Below are 18468 nucleotides of genomic sequence, written 5' to 3' on the forward strand. Positions count from 1 at the left end.
CAGGGGGGCGGGGGGTTGTGCAGTGTATTTTCTCAGTTAAATTCACCATACTGTTCTGCTCTTCATTCTTTGGTCGATGCATGCCAGATAGCACGGCTGTACCACTGGGGAAAGACTTATTTGGGACATTTTGATTTAGGCTTGAAAGCTACTCTTTCCATCAGCTTTTTGTTTTGTCACTTATTTTCTTGCTCTCTATTCATTGGTTAGTCTTTCCTTCCCGTGGAGAAGAGCCTTTTTTGCATGTAATGTATGTAATGGACATTTCTAACGCGCAGCTTTCACTCCAAGGAGTATCTCTGATGGGTTCCACGATTCAGTAACTCTTTAGGTCAAGCCTGCAACACAGCACATGCTCATTTTTGCGAGACTATTGTAGACAAAAGGAGATTGCAAGCCACCCATTGCACACCATTCGTTGGCTTCTGTGTCAGTCTTCTGTGCTGCATCAATACGCTTCATTCAACTAGCGTCAACTTTTTGACGGCCCTTCCTGGGTGATGCAAAGCATCTTCAATGACGCTTAAATTCCCGTTGCAACATATAAAATATATTTCTTACAAACAATTCTGCCCAATTAAACACACACTTTACCACATCCTGAAGCTGTCCGTATAAGATGTTCAGGCGGTCACTGCTTTAACTTTAAACTGCATCTCCTTGTCCAAATTTATTGTTTTGCAGCCAAATTGGCTATAACGACTAATATTGCATCACAAACCAAACTAATATAATAAGTTCCCCACAATTAAAATGATGCAATCTAATCAAGAATCCAGTAAAAACTATTTAGTTTCCATAATTTATCTAAATTGCAACTTACCATTTTAGAGAATAATTACACTCGATTGGGCAAATATTGGTCATCTTAATGCAGTTTCAAAGCTTGTACATAATATTTATGGCAAAATCAAATCAAGTTAAGAATAGAGGAGCACACTAAAATATTTTTTTTAATCTGAGTAAAGTACATACAGTACTCATTTGAAAGCCCATCAAATAGTAAAACTAACAGGATACCTGTTTAGAATTTCATGTGCTAAAAGAATCTGCTCATTCTTCTACAAAGAATCGGATCAAAGCCACGAAAAAGTGTTTCCCCACCTTATCACTAAAAATAGAATGAAAAGGGCAAGTAATATAACATGCTTTTTTTTTCTTTCTTTTCTTAAGAATACAAGAACATTTTGCGTAAACAATAGGAGATGGTCAAGTACAGACTTCCATCTTCCTTCCAGTGTATACTCCTCAAGCTGCCGAAGGGCAAAGAAATTACATCGATGGGTTCCTTTTCAGGTCGAGCCTGGGCAGCGCATGCGCTGCGAGGCATGGTGTATTCAGGTATGGACTTGAAGCTTCGTCCACTCACCGCCCATATTTTTCATTGGCTTGTCATTTGGAAACTGACTTTTCATTGGTCAATAGGCAAATTAGTCCCTCCTTAGTATCGCCTTGTCTTATTTTGTAACCTCCCTTGAGGACACCCCCTGTTATGTGTTACTTGGTAGGCTTTAATTACAGCCTCCGAGCACTATTTGCTTAAATTGTTTTCTCCTGCCTGCCGTTGCAGGCAGGACACGCTCTTCACCCATCTTTTTAATTCTTTTTTTACATAATCTGGCATGGCACTCCACTCTTTCCAGTGGCGGCTGTGTCTTTGGTATATTTGCGGCTCTGAGCGAGGGCGTGTGTTTCGTGTGGTTTATTTTTAAAATTATTTATTTAACTGCCCTATGCCTCACTTTAATGGCGGCTGTGTCTAAGGAAAGGGGTGTGGGTGCCATTCTAGTGAAACCGCGGTATGAGGTGCTTTTTCCCCAAAAAGCATTTCTCAAGTTGACGGACAAATGTGGTGTGTTTTTTTTTTTTTTTTTGGTAACTGCGCCCCATACGACACTTTCACTTTAATGGCGGCCGAGCCACTTTCTTTAGACTCGGCTAGTTTGAAGAAAGGGGTGCGGCCGGCATTAAAGTGAAAGCACCGCACGGGCGCTTTTACAAACAAGCATTTGCAATGCAATAGGTCGTGCATTTACAAGAGTTTTGTAAATGCAAGATCTAGTCGATTGCAAATTCTTGCTTTACATATCTGTAGTTAACAGTTCCTCATAACAGCATGTTTCGATCAGAAGAAGCAGTTTAGTGTACTGCAAGAGAGGAACAGACAGGAAATCAGGGGGAAGGAAAGAGAAGAGGCTGCCAATCAATCAATCAATCAAAGACATTTATAGAGCGCGCTGCCTACCCGTAGGGTCTCGAGGCGCTTTGGGGGGGGGGGGGGGGGTGCCGCTACTGCTCGAACAGCCAGGTCTTGAGCTTCTTCCTGAAGGAGAGGTGGTCTTGGGTCAGGCGCAGCTCGGCCGGGAGGGAGTTCCAGGTCTTGGCGGCCAGGTAGGAGAAGGACCTTCCTCCTGTAGTGGCTCTGCGGATGCGTGGGACGGCGGCGAGGGCGTGGCTGGCGGATCGGAGTTGGCGTTTGGGAGCGTAGAAGTTCATTCGGTTGTTGAGGTAGCTCGGGCCTTGGTCGTGGAGAGCTTTGTGTGCGTGGGTAAGGAGGCGGAAGGTGATTCTCTTGTTGACCGGGAGCCAGTGCAGGTCTGTTAGGTGTCCGGAGATGTGGCTGTGTCGTGGGATGTCGAGGATGAGTCTGGCTGAGGCGTTCTGGATGCGCTGGAGCCTCTTCTGGATCTTGGCGGTGGTTCCGGCGTAGAGTGCGTTGCCGTAGTCCAGTCGGCTGGTGACGAGGGCCTGGGTGACGGTCTTCCTGGTCTCTGTGGGGATCCACCAGAAGATCTTCCGCAGCATGCTCAGGATGTTGAAGCATGACGAGGAGACGGCGTTGACTTGCCTGGTCATGGAGAGGGAGGAGTCCAAGATGAAACCCAGGTTGCGTGCGTGGTCCGTCGGTTTGGGTGCGGTGCTCAGGGCGGGGGGCCACCAGGAGTTGTCCCAGGCGGAGGGCGAGGAGCCCAGGATGAGGACCTCCGTCTTATCTGTGTTCAGCTTCAGGCGGCTCGTCGTCATCCACTCGGCTACCTCTCTCATCCCTTCGTGCAGGTTGGCTCTGGCGGGATCGTTGGTCAGGGAGAGGATCAGCTGGGTGTCGTCGGCGTAGGAGATTATGTTGAGGTTGTGTTGGCGTGCGATGGCCGCGAGGGGGCTCATGTAGACGTTGAAGAGAGTCGGGCTCAGTGAGGATCCTTGAGGGACGCCGCAGATGACTTTGGTGGCCTCTGACTTGTACGGTGGTAGGCGGACTCTTTCTGTTCTTCCGTCGAGAAAGGAGACGATCCATTCCAGCGCCTTCTCCTGGACTCCGACGTTGCTGAGGCGCTGCACTAGGGTGCGGTGGCAGACCGTGTCGAAAGCCGCGGAGAGGTCCAGGAGGATGAGGGCTGCTGTTTCCCCGTTGTCCATCAGGGCTCGGATGTCGTCGGTGGCGGCGATGAGGGCGGTCTCGGAGCTGTGGTTGGCACGGAAACCGGACTGCGATGGGTCGAGGGATCCATTCGTCTCGAGGAAGGTGGCCAGCTGTTTGTTGACGGTCTTCTCGATGACTTTGGCTGGAAACGGGAGGAGCGAGATGGGGCGGTAATTCTTGAGTTCGGTGGGGTCTGCTGTAGGTTTCTTCAGTAGAGCGCTGAGTTTGGCGTGCTTCCAGCTCTCGGGGAAGGTGGCGGTGTCGAATGAGGTGTTGATGATGTCCCGCAGGTGGGGTGCGATGACCGCGTCGGCTTTGTTGAAGACGTGGTGAGGGCAGGGGTCGGTTGGGGATCCGGAGTGGACGGAGTTCATCGTGTGGACGGTGTCTTCGGTGTTGACCGGGGTCCAGGCGCGGAGGGTGGTGGTGGGTGGAGGTCCTGCGGTCGTGGCGTGCGTCGGTAGAGTGCTGAAGCTGTCGTGTATGTCCGCAATCTTCTTGTGGAAGTAGGAAGCGAGGGAGTTGCAGAGGTCTTGCGAAGGGGTGATGTCGTTGTTTCCGGCGTTTGGGTTGGAGAGCTCTTTCACGATGTTGAAGAGTTCCTTGCAGTTGTGTGCGTTGTTGTCTAGTCGGTTTTTGAAAGCCGTTTTCTTGGCGATGCGGATCAGTTGGTGGTGTTTCCGGGTGGCGAGCTTGAGGGTGGTCCTGTTGTCCGGCGTGGGTTCCCTTCTCCAGGCTTTCTCGAGGGCTCGGCAGTTCTTCTTGGAGCTCTTGAGTTCGTCTGTGAACCATGGGGCTCTCTTACTGCCGGGTCTGCTGGGTGGGGTCCTTAGTGGGGCGAGTTCGTCTGCGCAGTTGCTGATCCACTTCGTGAGGTTGTCGGCGGCCTGGCTGGGGTTCGCTGAGCTGGCCGGAGGGTGCTGGCTCAGGGCGGCGGCAAGCTGGTCGGCTGTGATCTTGTTCCAGCTTCTTCGGGCAACCTGTTGCTGGTGGTGGTGGTGGGTCGTCGTTCTTCTGAAGGTGAAGTGGATGCATCTGTGATCCGTCCAGTGGAGTTCTGTGGCGTGGCTGAAGGCGATGTCTTTGCTGGATGAGAAGATGGCGTCGAGTGTGTGTCCGGCGAGGTGGGTGGGGGTGGACACCAGCTGCTTGAGTCCAAGGTTGGCGAGGTTGTCGAGCAGGGAGCTGGTGTTGCAGTCGTTGTTGTTCTCCAGGTGGAAGTTGAAGTCCCCCAGGAGGATGTAGTCAGCGGAGGGGAGGGCGTGCGGGCTGACGAAGTCGGCGATGTCCTCGCTGAATTGAGTGCGTGGTCCCGGAGGTCGGTAGATCAGGGTGCCTCTGAGGGTGGTCTTCGGGTCGGTGTGGATCTGGAAGTGCAGGTGTTCGGCGGAGGGTGGGGTGTTGTCGGTGCTGGTCGTGATGCGGATGGTGTTCTTGTGGATGATGGCGATGCCTCCTCCCACCTGGTTGGTGTTGCCCACAGGGTAAAGAAATGACATGCAGGTGTCCTCAGGGGAAACCTAGATACACAGTGACCGTTATTGTCCTAATTAAGACCCTCTGCCTGGCAGTCCACTTTTAAAGGTCAACACTTGCACAGGAGGAGATAAGGCCACTCCATCACAACATGACCCAAGGGAGACCTACTACCCCCGCTGCCCCGAGCAGTCTCACGTAGGTGCCTAGGGCAGAGGTCTTCAAACTGTTTGATGCCGAGACCCCCCCCCCCCCGCCAAAATTTTGTATGCATAAGGAACCCCCCTCCTGACAAATATTTCTGGAAGCTGTTACTCCTCATCCTAGACAACCATAAATGTCCCCAATTCCCACAGCAAATCATTTTTATGGTGGGGAAACTATATATATATATATATATATATATATATATATATATATATATATATATATATATAATTTTTTTTTTTTTTTGTGTGTAAATCTTTTTATTAGTTTCAAAACAAAAGAAAGTAATAGACATATCAGGTGCCATACGTTCAGACATAATAAGGCGAACAGATGTAGATGCAGGATAGATACTAAGCAGTGAAGAAATGGCTGAGACGCCTACGCCAATGTATGAGAAACAGGATGTGCCACAGTACAATATACGATTCGCATTAAGCGCAAGCTCTTAGTCTGCCCACCCATAAAATCAGGATAATAGAAGAAGCATGAGCACCAGATACTGAAATACCAACAAAGTCAGGATGTCTACCAACTATACTTATAAAAGGAAAGTGAAAGAGAATGTGAAGAAAAAGAAACCATAAAAACAAAAATGAAGACAAAACAATAAACCCATTCCCCCACCCTGCACCCTTGCATATGGCTATCGCCTAACCCCAACTAGCAGTGTGCCTGTCGCCCCAACTAACTAAATACTAAAAGAAGAAAATGGAGGAGGGCCTCTTCATACATGCCTCCGCTCCCAAAGCCAAGAATCCCCAGACTAAGGTCTCGAAATCTATTAAGCTGCTAATACGTAGCGCAACAGGGGAAACTCCAAACACTGCCCAACCTCCCGAACGCATCATGGTTGCAAACCCCGTGTCCAGAAATACCCGATGGCAAACTCAATCACACAGTCTCATTCTTGACCATTCCGATCAAACATGTGAGCCCCTTCCGGACAAACTGTCGCTTCCACAGGATAGTCCATGCACGAAAAAGCTGTAGCAAAGTTCAAACCGAGACGAAGCAGAGATGAAAGTGTTGAGAACTCTGTTAAGGCCAAAGACTGCCCACACCGTCATGGATTCCCAAGGTTATTTCGTCCGCCATCTTAGCGGTGCCGATGTGTAGCGGAGTGACGCAGTTTCAAACCAACAACAGTTCCCATCAAAAGTCTCCGGAAAGGGAGCATCAAGTAGTCCTTCCATAGTCTGCAATGATCGTAGGCGTGACAATCCAATTGCGGCATCAAGCTTGCTCTCAGCACCCAAAACACTGCTCAGAGGCTCAAACGCCTCCCATAGTACGGGGTCTGCTTCCTCCATCGAAGTGGCCATCTTGGGTATCTCGAGTCGTTTCGTTTCTTGTAGTGGACCAGGGTCCGGTCCCATCCGCCCAGTTCCAGACAAAAACACTATCATTTTATGGATGTGGGCTTCAACGCAAACATGAAGTGACCCTATGGCTGCCAACACAGTTCGTAGTGACGGGTCACTCTCAGTCCGCTACACAACATCTCGCTCAGTTACGGTCCTATTCGCATCCCCAGAGAGCCCGGTCTACCCGGGGGGAATAGGTGGATGCAGAACGGACGACTTCAGATGGGGACTTATCGTTGGAGACCATAACAATCCAAACTCCTCCACCGCAGGCGGAGATCCCAACCCAGCGAACACCGGCAGGGCCCTGACCGGGCCAGGGACCCCCGTCTACCGCTCCAATTGTGCGTTGTCACCCCTCCTTCGATATTCAGCCAACCATAGTCAACTTCGGTCCAAGAAAATATTTTCACCTCTGTAGACCGGACCCTGTCACACAACTACAGCCGATGTTGTTCAACTGAAACCCGGCTGGGCCAGTACTCGAGACCCCGGCTTCCAGGCTGGTCTAGGCCGCAAACTGCCACACGACGTATTTTTGTCTACCAAACTGGTAGAAATCTCTGGATTGCACCGTTAAGCTCCAGTCCGGTTCATACACCCGGAGGCAGGGCGCAAAAACAGGATCAATAATAGGATCTTCTGGCAGGAGTCGGAGGTCGGCGGAGCCGGGAGCTTACGCGGCCATCTTGTTTGCTGGCGTAGCTCCTCCTCCGGGAAACCATATTAAACGATGTTTAGCAAACCAAGTTTGTGGGTGACTGTGGATTGGTATCAAAGGCTTATTACACAGTTCAAAAAGAATTACCCAAATATTCACAATGGTACTTTTTCACAAATAAAACATTTTGCCAAAACTTATTTGGATGATAACACCTTTCTTAACTAATGTGATGAGTGTGCTTGTTTTTCTCCAGAGACAGTCAATCTATGATTGCACCGCATAAATACCAGTTTAAAACCCAAATATAGCAACAAAACCGTGACCAGTCCCGCTTTGCCAAGGCCCCTTAGTGTGCAGCGATACGTGTTGCTGATTTTTAGTAACTAGTGAACCGGTTGAGCTATAAGCAATTTTTTTTGTGAAAATCAGGAGCTTATGTGAAAATGGCTGCAGTTGCACAATCGCCTAATCCCAGTGCCCCTGGGTATAATGGCTGTAATGCATGGGCTGCAACTTTAGTGCAAGGCATCCGATGAGAACCATACTATATTTCATGGGATGCTGGTGGCTTGGCTTTTACAGCTGCATTGAACTGGAGGTTGCTGAACGTCCTCATCATTAAAACATACCATTTACAGTCATTAATGATGAACTTTAAGGTCCAAGGAGGAAGCTTTCTCTAATTCCAGGGGGAGGAAGTGGTCCCTTAAGCTTCTTTCGTGCTGTTTGTCTAAAGTTTTTATTCTTAACATTATGAAAACAAACCCTTCTATTTTAGCAAAAACTGACTCCTGGTTATATCAGTTTACTGCTGTTGTTGATTTCAGTCATGTTTGGGGGGCGGCTGGAGGGCCTTGAGAGTGTGAGCACATGGATGTGTCAAAGTTTTGGCTAAAAACAAAATATTCTGTACGATTTTCAGGTCCTTCATTATCCGGTAACTACATATAAATTAAGGGTCAGCTTAAATAAAAAATAAAGTGCTACTCAGTGGGCAATGCAATATAGTACATTATTAAACCGCTAGTAGTTAATCCACCTTAATAAACGGTCTGTATGTAACTAGAAAGCCACAAAATTAAATCTTGGTTGGTGCAGTGGAGAATAGCGACTTTGGTATTTGAACCTCTGCTTCCCTCCCCGGCAGGTTTCCAGCTGGACACGCTGTGACCTTGTGGTTTCAGACGTCCCATTAACACAATCGGAAGTGCAGTTTTGTGGTTTAAGTTTAGTACAGTTCAGATTGCTTTATTCGATTTTTGTTTGAAATCATAAAAGCGTACAGTTATAATACAATCATGATTAAAAAGAACATACATATGAAGGCACAAATTATCTGCGGATTAAAAGTTAAAAACATTTGCTCACCCTGTGAATATAACTATCTTGGTAACAACATACTTTAAATGATTCGTGTTAACAGTTCTTCCATTACATCAGAAAGAAAGTTGATAGGGGTTGCAGTACTTAAGACTATTATGCAATAAATCAAGTCTGTTAAGCGCGGGGATACTACGGCAATACGGTAAGCAAATTCCTCTTCCCAGCCTGGTATCCTCAGGCGTTGGTCTGGGAGCAGGGATATATGAGGTGCTTAGGTAGAAATCGTGTAGATCCCAGGTAGTTATGGGGCCATCACCTTCTTTGGGTGGCCAAGTTTGGAGGTATGGAACAATGTCTACTCCTAAATCTTATTAGTACCAAGTCACCAGTGATGTCTTTTGGGAGGGGACCTAGCCAGCCCTCTCTCCTCAGTCATAATCCTGCCGTCAAGATGTTGGGACAGGGGTCTATTTTTTGATAGCCAAAACTTGACCTTATTTAACAAGTCATGTTGTCTCTCTGATTTTCCCTGTTTGAGTTGCGGGACTCCCGAGAGGACGCACACAAATGGATCGGCCTCTGGAGGTAGATGAATTCGAGAAACCCTGTTGCGCTCTACTCTGGGAACAATATTGTGTGCTATAGTGGGTTTAAGAGGGGCTTTACGAACATTTGAGGGCAAACAAGTGGGAACTAGTACTTGGGTTTGGGCAACTTTGTTTTGTGTGGTTAGTTTAAGCGCGTTAGGGGGGAGCAGTTGACAACGGATGATTAGATATTGTAGCATGGGTAGAAGGTAACAAATTAAATTTGATTGTTTTCTCAATCCCTGTCAGTCTATCCCCCAAGGTGTTAATTTTGTCATTCAGGGGGTATATAATAGATTTGATCATTTGTTCGATCATAGACAATAAAGCCATCTGGGAAGAGGTTGCTAGGTCCTCTGGAGTTGGGGGGGAATTGGTAGGAGGCAAAGTCGGACTTGGGGACCCATTTTGTAGGTTTTGTATTTTAGATTGGCTCCCATTATATTTATCCCTGTCATGCTTCCTTTTGACAGATGTAGCCCGAACGGGAACTATACTTTGGGTATTGGCTCTTGTGAAAATGGAAAAGGGTTCCAACACACTCTCGTTAGGAGCTAAGGGGTTAATGTTATTTGGCGGGGAGGGTAATCCTGCTGGGGCATACCTAGTCTTACACAGACTATTAAATTCCTCCAACAATGAGATGCTACACGCTGTACTGGTTATTTGTGGAGAAGATTGATTACTAGTTGGGCTGTCTGTAAGCTGATCAGAATTATTTTTATCAACATCTCTACGAGTAGGTAAAAATGTACTATTTGTGTGCTTGTCTTGCATCCTGGGGCAAGAATCCGACCAAAGGGCTATTTTAGTGCAACCCCATTGCAGGTCATAGTATGGCTTGGGTGTAATAAAATTATTGAAGTTTATTAAGCAGATGCTACTGTCCAGTACAAAAAGTCAATCGGTAGCTTTACCTCCTCTAGAAAAGCCAAGGGGCGTGGCCCATCCCGGCCTCTGAGGACCACAGAAGGCCCGCCCTTTGCCCAGGCTTAGCCCGGCGTCCCGCGAGGGAGGACTGTCGTTGGTTTTATGCGCCTCCTGGCGCTGTGGTGTGGTCAGCTGGTTACCGTGGGCTGCTGGGGATTGCAGTCCCCTGTCCTGCACTCCTTGCGGCGGCCGGCGCTTCCCCAGATGGAAATGGGAGCGGGCAGCGGGAGGCAGGCGGCGACCCCAGCAGGCGAAAGGGCAACTCTCCACCCGGGCTCCCCAACAGGCAAGTTCAAAAAACGATCCGTGGTTGAAGTCATTTTGGCATTGAACATGCAGGAGGTTGTACATTTGTAGGCAGCTTGGAGAGACCTAAGTTTACAGTGTGCATACGATGTTCATCTGTGTTTGTGCACTGCGCGTTGCTCACTGGTGTTGCAGGTGTTTACAAACCAGTATTTTGAAGGCTTGCTTGTTTTGTAAAAGTGTTCACTGATTCAGTGTTGTAGCATGGTCCCTTAATCTGCCTCATATTTTCGGCAACAGGCCTTCTATTTATGACTTATAGACTATAAATGCTGCCCTACCCAGAGAAGCACCAACAGCCTTGCTGCACAGATCTGCGGAGCCGTACGCAAAATTACATTTTCCTGTTTGAGTGCTCATTTTTCCCTAACAAGGGCTTTTGAGGACACTATTGTTATATGACCCCCTTTTGGGGTCATTTGTTTATGCAGGCCGAAAGGCAGCTATTTTCAGTGACCTTAGTCTGGGCCACTGGAATTACGCAGCATGGCAGGCCAAAATTATGCAGCAGTGTTGGATAAATTGTGTGGCAAGCAAAGGGAAATTATGCAGCACATTTTGATAAAAGTATCACTTCATTATTTTGACATTTCTAAACTTGTTAACTCTGTCTGGGTATTAGTTGCGACTCATTAGTACCACTTTAACACCCACAAGTTACAGAATTATGACAAGTAAACCTTAACAAAGGATCTCCTACTGCGCAGCAACACCTGTTGCTTTGTTTCTAATATCGTTTGAACCGTTTGAGCTCAAAACTGATGATAATGGATTATGTGGCAAAAGTATATAATTATATGAAAATCGCTGCAGCTGCATAATCGCATAAATCCAATGGCCCTGGCCTTAGTGCTGCACTAGCTCGGAGCACAACTTCACTGCCAGGCATCCCTGCCACTGACACATATGGTAGCGCTCTGCCTCATGTGTGACGTCTGACCCAACGCTATGCTCAATGTTGATCGAAGCAGATGGGTGACGCACTGGAGGACATACAAGACACCACGCATCTCTTTCCTAAGCCTATACATCAGACTTCAAAACACCAAAGCTCTTGACTCCCACCCAGATTTCAGAAATACTGGGAGTACTTTTATCTATTTTAATTATGTGGTATTTCAAACTCTAAGAACTGCTACAGTTGGTAAGTAATATACTCTAGGAAAATTCCTTGGCAGAAATGTGCTTGAGAATAAACTGGCCACAATGATTTACAATAGATTTGCAATGTAATAAGTCTCGCATTTAAGCAAGTTTTAGCTATTGGATTGTAAATGACAATGCCTTTTTTTTAAATTTTAAAAACCAAAACATAAAAGGCATTGTTGTTTACAATGCCAATAGCTCAAACTCGTGTAATTGCGAGACCTATTGCATTGCAAATCAGTGGCGGCTGGTGACATTTGAAAGTGGTGTGGCGGAAACTGATAATCATAAAGCACCGTAGCGAGCGAGCGTAGTGAGCGAGCCCGAACCCCCTAAGGAGGGTTCGGGGGGAATTCCCCCCGAGAAAATTTTGAAAAAATAGTGGAAAAATGGTGCATTTTCAAGCAAATTTGAGAAAGCAGGAAGGTTAATAAAGCAATTGTGAAAGTGCAGGTATTACATTATTAAAGAGCTGTCATATAACATAGGTAGCTGCTTATGCCAGTTGGTCACCCTATATACTGAATAAGTGCAAATTCAGGACGGTGAGTGTAAAAATTCAGGACAAAGGGTCAAAATTCAGGACAAAACTTCAGGCTAAAAGGTACGTTTTACAGATACGTCAGAGGTGGTCTTGCAATAGTATATATGTAAGTAAATAGACAACCATCTAAGTACAAGTCAAAATAGGTTTATATTACAATTGTGCACTTCACGTTTTTTCAGTATGGCTGCAGCTTGCTGCCTTAGACAATTCAAAATTCGCATCTCGCTCCAGCAGGTACATTAATCACCAGGCAATGGTGAACCACACCTGAATATAAGTGAAGCCGCTTTTATTGTTGATTGAAAACTACTGGATATATAAAGAACTTTGCAGTGCCAGCCCCAAGTAACAAAACCGCTCCCACTCCTTTCCAGCCTCCCAGGGAAACACCAGATGCCCGGTCCGGCCAGTCCTGCCTTGCTATCACCCTTCAATGGTGCCCCTCATCTTCACTTAGACCGTCTCTCATGTGTATTTAATTTCTCTTATACTGTTTCTCATCCCAATTATGTAGGGCAGGGTGTCAGAGTGCGTTACATCATACACATTATATATAGACAATGACTCATATTAACGTGAAATTCAATGTATAGGAAATGCTACTTAAGATAATGGGTGCTACAAGGTGTAATCATTCTTTTATCTATTATTCAGTCTTTCACCATTCATTCTGTCCTTTCATCTATGTGCCCATTTATATCCAAACATATTCAACCATTTGCAAACCTATCCACCATATATCCTTCCATCCATCATTACACTCATCCATCCCTCCATCCACCCTTTCAGTCATCTATCCGTACAGTCATCCATCCACTCTTTCACCCATCCATCTATTCACTCATTCATCCAGCCATTTACCCTTTCACCCATCTAGCCATTCATTCATTCACTTACTCATCCATCCACCCAGTCACTTATCCTTCCACCCATTCACCCTTTCAGTCATTCATCCTCCCTTTCTCTCTCCATCCCCCTTTCACTTATCCATCCATCATCCACCCACCCATCTACTCATCCATTCATTTATTCCATCCATTGATCCTATTACTCATCCATCCTTTCACTCATCCATCCATCCGTTCTCTCATCCATCCACCCTTTCACTTCTTCACTCATCTATTCATCCTTTTGTTCATCTACCCCTTTCTCTCTCCATCCCCCTTTCACTTATCCATCCATCCATCCATTATCCACCCATCGACTCATCCATTAATTTATTCTATCCATTGATCCTATTACTCATCCATCCATCCGTTCTCTCATCCATCCACCCTTTCACATCTTCACTCATCTATTCATCTTTTTGTCCATCTACCCCTTTCACTCATCCATTCATACATTCACCATTTCACTTATCAATTCAATCAATCCTTCCTTTCACTCATCTATCCACCCATTCACTCGCCCATTATCTAAGCTTTCACTCATCCATCCATCCTTTCTAACACCCATCCACCCTTTTACCCATCCATCTACCCTTCCACCCATACATCCATCTATTTACCTTTTCCCTCATCCATACTTTCACTCATCCATCCATCCTTTCTTTTACCTGTCCATTCATCCATTCATCCTTTCAGTCATCCATCCAGCCATTCACAAATTCCTTCACTTATTTACTCACCCACCTTTTCACATTATGAGCTGAGCCTTTGTCTACAGAGTTGCAGACAGAAGAGGCCCATGAAGAACTTCACCCTCACTGTAGTTCCTAAAGCAAGGGGTGGGGTGGGGTGGGGGAAAGTTCACTATGCCCCTGCACATAGGCAGTCTGAAAACGCAGAAGCCGTGAGTCACACATGATGCACAGTGCCAGGATGTGAGGTGACTGTGACATGGTGTTGTTTCCAGGGCTTGAAGTGGTGTAAAAAACTGGGGGGGTCTCTTCAAAGGGGGTGTTCGATGTAATTAAGCGCGTAGTTTAAAACACCTAGGCTAAAAATCAGCGCTAGCGTAGTGTTCCTCCTGACTGATATTATGTTGTTTCTGTCATTGCATCCAGATATATAGTACAGCAAGTATCATTACACCAACAAAAACCAGACTATTGGCTTTGTCAATGGTTTTTAGTTGCTTAAAATAAAAAAAAGGAGCAACCATGGCTTTGTTGGATATAATATTGAAAATATTTCAGTTAAAAAATGATGAGACAGTGAAAGAACGATAACCCGTTCTTTTTAACTTATTTTACAGGCTTCTTTATATACACTGTTTTCTCATGTTGCTAAAGTTGCAGCATTAGCGTTTTGCCTTTTATTTTACAGAACGCCCTGCTGTACACCGAGGCATGAGGAGGCCACCACATGATTTACCAGCCCAGACTGCCCCATTGACATTCTGTATGTGGCAATCAGCCCCATACAGAATGACAATGGGCGGGGAGGGGCTGCTCTTTTGCTCAAGGAGGAGCGCGAGGCGCCCCATCAGGAAGGTGAGGCCTCTCACAGGGGAGCAGTGCTGCTCCCTGTGATGGCCAAAATTACGGACAAAAGGCGTTCGTAAAAGGTTTCCTCGCGGACAACGAACGTGAGGTCCAAATTACGGACTGTCCGTGAAATTTACGGACGGTTGGTCACCCTATCAGTATAACCACAGAGCTTCATAACATACTTCAAGATACAATGCTGAGAACCTCACAGATTGGTTTTATTTAAACTGCAAACAACAAAAGAACCAACTAAACAGGTCACAAACTATCACCATTCAACATATTTACTTTTTGTATCTAAATTCTGCACCCTATGCCGGGAAAACCAGGACAGCATTCCTTATCCCACTAAATAGGAACGTACAGAGCATGAATTTAATCTCCAGTCATCAAACCCCCGAACCCTACCCCCGCCCCCCCGCACTGCGCCGTGCAGCATTTTGTTTCCCAGTTGCACTCTGTGATAGCATGATGACCCCTTCTGCTATTGTAATGTCCGCGCTTCTGATTTTTAGCTAAGTGTGAGAAGCTCTGTGTCACCTTCTACTGTTTCATTCACTCAAGTTTCACACATTACCCACATGTTCTTCCTCTGTGCCCACCAGGCGTGCAACGGCCATTGTGCTCAACGCCCCCCCCCCCCCCCCCTGTGTGTGTCAGCCCGGGCTGAGACATCTTCCCGAGCAGACAGTTTTTGAGCAGCCACTGCCAGCCGCAACCTAACACTTCACAGGTCTTTAAAAGACCATGTATGTGTTAACGAGGCCTCTGCCTATGGCCGAAGACTTCGCTCCCCCCCGAAATTTTTATCAGCCATGAGTCTCAGCAGTAGGCCCACTGAACTACCTTACCAATGATCCAAGGCAGCAAGCGATTGAAAGGTTTGAGGCAAAGGTTCTTAAACAGAGCAAATACCTGGCCTCGGACCTTCCTTTCCGGCTCATTGACATGCTCTCTCTGACTAGAGCAGGATAGGGGTTGATCCACATCTTAGTGTTTGGTTCTCTCTCTGGCCAGAGCTGCCTAGGGGTTGATCTGAGTATTAATGCCCCAGTACTCTCTCTAACTAGAGCAAGCTGCAGAAGAAACCCCAAAATTGTTTGTAGAAGCAAAATGCCTCAGTGTACTCTTCTACAGTTTCCTCTGGGCTTTACCTCCTCTTGAAGAAATTTAAACGTTTAAGGTTCTTCAGAAAAGTTCCTTTCAAGTCTGCTAATGCTTTTGGAATACTTGTCCCAATCTCCGGATAATCCACATGGAGCATTCACAATGGGAAGATTGTTGTCTTTCTTTCTTTCTTGACCGAGGTCGCAGAAAAGTAATGCTGCCTTGTGATTGGTTTCAAAATCTTCACCATCTATGCCCAGAAACATTTCAACAGGTACATATCCATGACTTCCACTTCACATGTGGTTTTATAGGATGCTGTGAAAATGGCGAGATTTAAACTAAGTGATGAGTGAAAGCCATCTTGAAGCTTACGCAGCAGAAGCAAAAGATGAAGCAGCTGAAAATGCCTGCAGATCAAAGGCTGTCAACATACACTAGTGCTTATGGAAATCCAATGCAATTATATTTAAAGTAAACAATACAGCCCAATCCAAAATGGCTGACAAGGAAACAGAGTGAGGATATTCTGTGTAATGAAACTTAACACAATGAAGATGGCTGACAGCGAAATAGTGTGAAGATAGTTTACCAAATGGAACTTAATCCAAATCCAAGATGCCAGATAGTAAAGTGGCATGTAGATAATCCAACAGTAGCATGTGCACAGCCAAAATAGTCAAAAAGTACCCCAAACCGTGATTGACAAGCCCAAATGATAACTTCACCAAAGGGGAAAGGAAGGCACCAGATCAGTACACAGCTGTGTGCATGTGACTAGGAAAATCACTAGGTTGAAAACTTGCCTGGAAACGTGCCACAAACGTAGTACACACCAATGTACCCTCTAATTTAATTTCTCCACGTGCAGTAAGAAACCCTCTATGTGCACACTTCCCATTGCCCTCTGCAAAACACCTCCTGGGTAAGCTAGCTGTAGGGTTGAGAGAAAGCTAGGAGTGGTCCCTTGTTATCCTTCATGCAAAACGGTACATTTATAAAGTACTTATAGCTAAATGTTTGCAAAACAGATTTTATTGTACACAAATAACATGACATATCATAAAAATAGCAATCTTCCTTCTAAATGGCAAACTGTTTTTCAGCTTCCTACCAGATAAACACGTACCCACATAGCTCTCTTATCAAAAAGATCAAATTCCAAATATGGCTTGCTCCAAGTTACAGAAATACAATAAATGCTGATAATAAAAACAAACACAGCAAGAATACCAAAGCATATTTTATATTGCCCACACAGTAAACTGAATTCTTTGCTGCTTTGCTCTGGGGCTCATAATGGTGATGGATTAAAGGAGTTAGCGGCATGCCACCGTGAAGTGGCTAGAAATTAACTCCGCCAATAAGGAGGTTGTGGACCTAGGCTGACCACTTTAGATTAATGGCAATGTTTGCCACAGGCAGCAATCTAAGGACACACAGTTGGCAATGCAGTTCTAGGCATATCTCTTTTACAATAACATGACATAACAGAAGGAAGGATTGCCTTGTGGAAGAAGGATTGGGGGAAATGGGCACTTAAATCTCAAGTCTCTCTGACAGGGGTTGATCCGATTATTAATGCCCGGTGCTCTCTCTGGTCAGGGATGCAGTCGTGTGGTGATGGCTGAAAGGGATACAGTCACTGGGGGCGATAGTGAGCATGGATGCAGTCAGTGGGGCGCGGGAGGGGGAGAGAGGGAGCGATGCAGGTATTAGGGTGATGGTGAAGTGATGCAGTCACTGAAGTTTTTATGGGCAGGGGTGCAGTCACTATGGTGAGGGGGGATAGGGATGCTGTCGATGGACACAGGGACGCCTTAAGGATTGTGGGGGCCCTGGGCCAAACGTATTTCAGGGGCCCCTGTTAGGAACACATTTAAATGTATGATCAAGTTACAGCTCTTTCATGCCCTCTCTGTCTCACTGGCAGTGCAGAAACACACTGTTCCAAAATGAAAATGTGTTTACATCTAGTAATATGCAGGGTTATTGATGTGGTTTTCAATATTGTGACAGAGCCAGCTTGCTAACACTACAACAATTACCTCTATGCACCCCTTCCATCCGAGGACCTGTTTGGAGCTAAAATAAACTTTTTACGGTTGTTGCATGAAACATAAACACACCATTTGTCTGAAAAATATCTGCAATAAACTCTCACACATTCCCCTCCTTAAAAATAAAATAAAAGAAAATGCTATGTACAATCTGCTTAATGATTAAAGTTCCTCAGGGCAATACTCTCTCAGGGGGCTGGGGCCCTGGGCCAGAGCCCACTTTGCCCATGCCTTAAAACTTCTCTGGATGGAGATGATGAGGGTGGGGTGGGGGGAGCTGTCACTGGCTGTAGGGCCTGGAGCTGTGGGCTTGGGCTGAGACGGGGGTGCTCTTAGAATGAACTGGGACTTGCAAGGCGATGGGGCAGGGTCAAAGGGCACACTGCAGAGCATAATTTTGATAGCCTATACTGGTAGCGCATTCGTGCGCTACACAAGAAGAAAGGCAAGGGTGTGAATTTAAGGATACCATACCGATGTGTGCAGAGAGCAGCTGCGAGCCCTTTACTGGGAGCGAGGATAACCAGGGAGGATTAAAGTTCGGCAGCCGCCCGGGAATATATTGAAGCTCTGAAAACGGTCAGGTGCTCAATGTTAAGAAGCGCTACTTAGCCGCCCATTCAAAGGAGCAATTAAAGCACTTTGAAAAAAAAACGTCAAGTTTCCTGCTTTTTTAAAGTTCAAGCAGCAACATTGACGGACGGTACGGTAGAGGATAGGATTAGGAAGCAAGCCTGGCACTGGTTAGGGAGGGATGGCAGAGGTCAGAGGAGGCCCCTGCCTCGCATAGTAAAAAACTTACGGTGGAGGACGCGGTATCGCGGTGGTGGTGGTGACGGAGACCGTCCGTAGGCAGTGGCACACACACAACAAGTCAGTGTCACACAACGATGAGT

General features: G+C 46.3%; 1 protein-coding gene across 1 annotated transcript in view; it reads left to right on the forward strand.

The window, feature by feature from the left end:
* The window catches only part of LOC147668823 (interferon-related developmental regulator 2-like), a 93294-nt gene that overhangs the window by 12160 nt on the left and 62666 nt on the right, over positions 1-18468 (forward strand). The window lies entirely within an intron of this gene.

Source organism: Lissotriton vulgaris, unplaced genomic scaffold, assembly GCF_964263255.1.
Source record: "Lissotriton vulgaris unplaced genomic scaffold, aLisVul1.2 SCAFFOLD_437, whole genome shotgun sequence".
NCBI lineage: Eukaryota > Metazoa > Chordata > Amphibia > Caudata > Salamandridae > Lissotriton > Lissotriton vulgaris.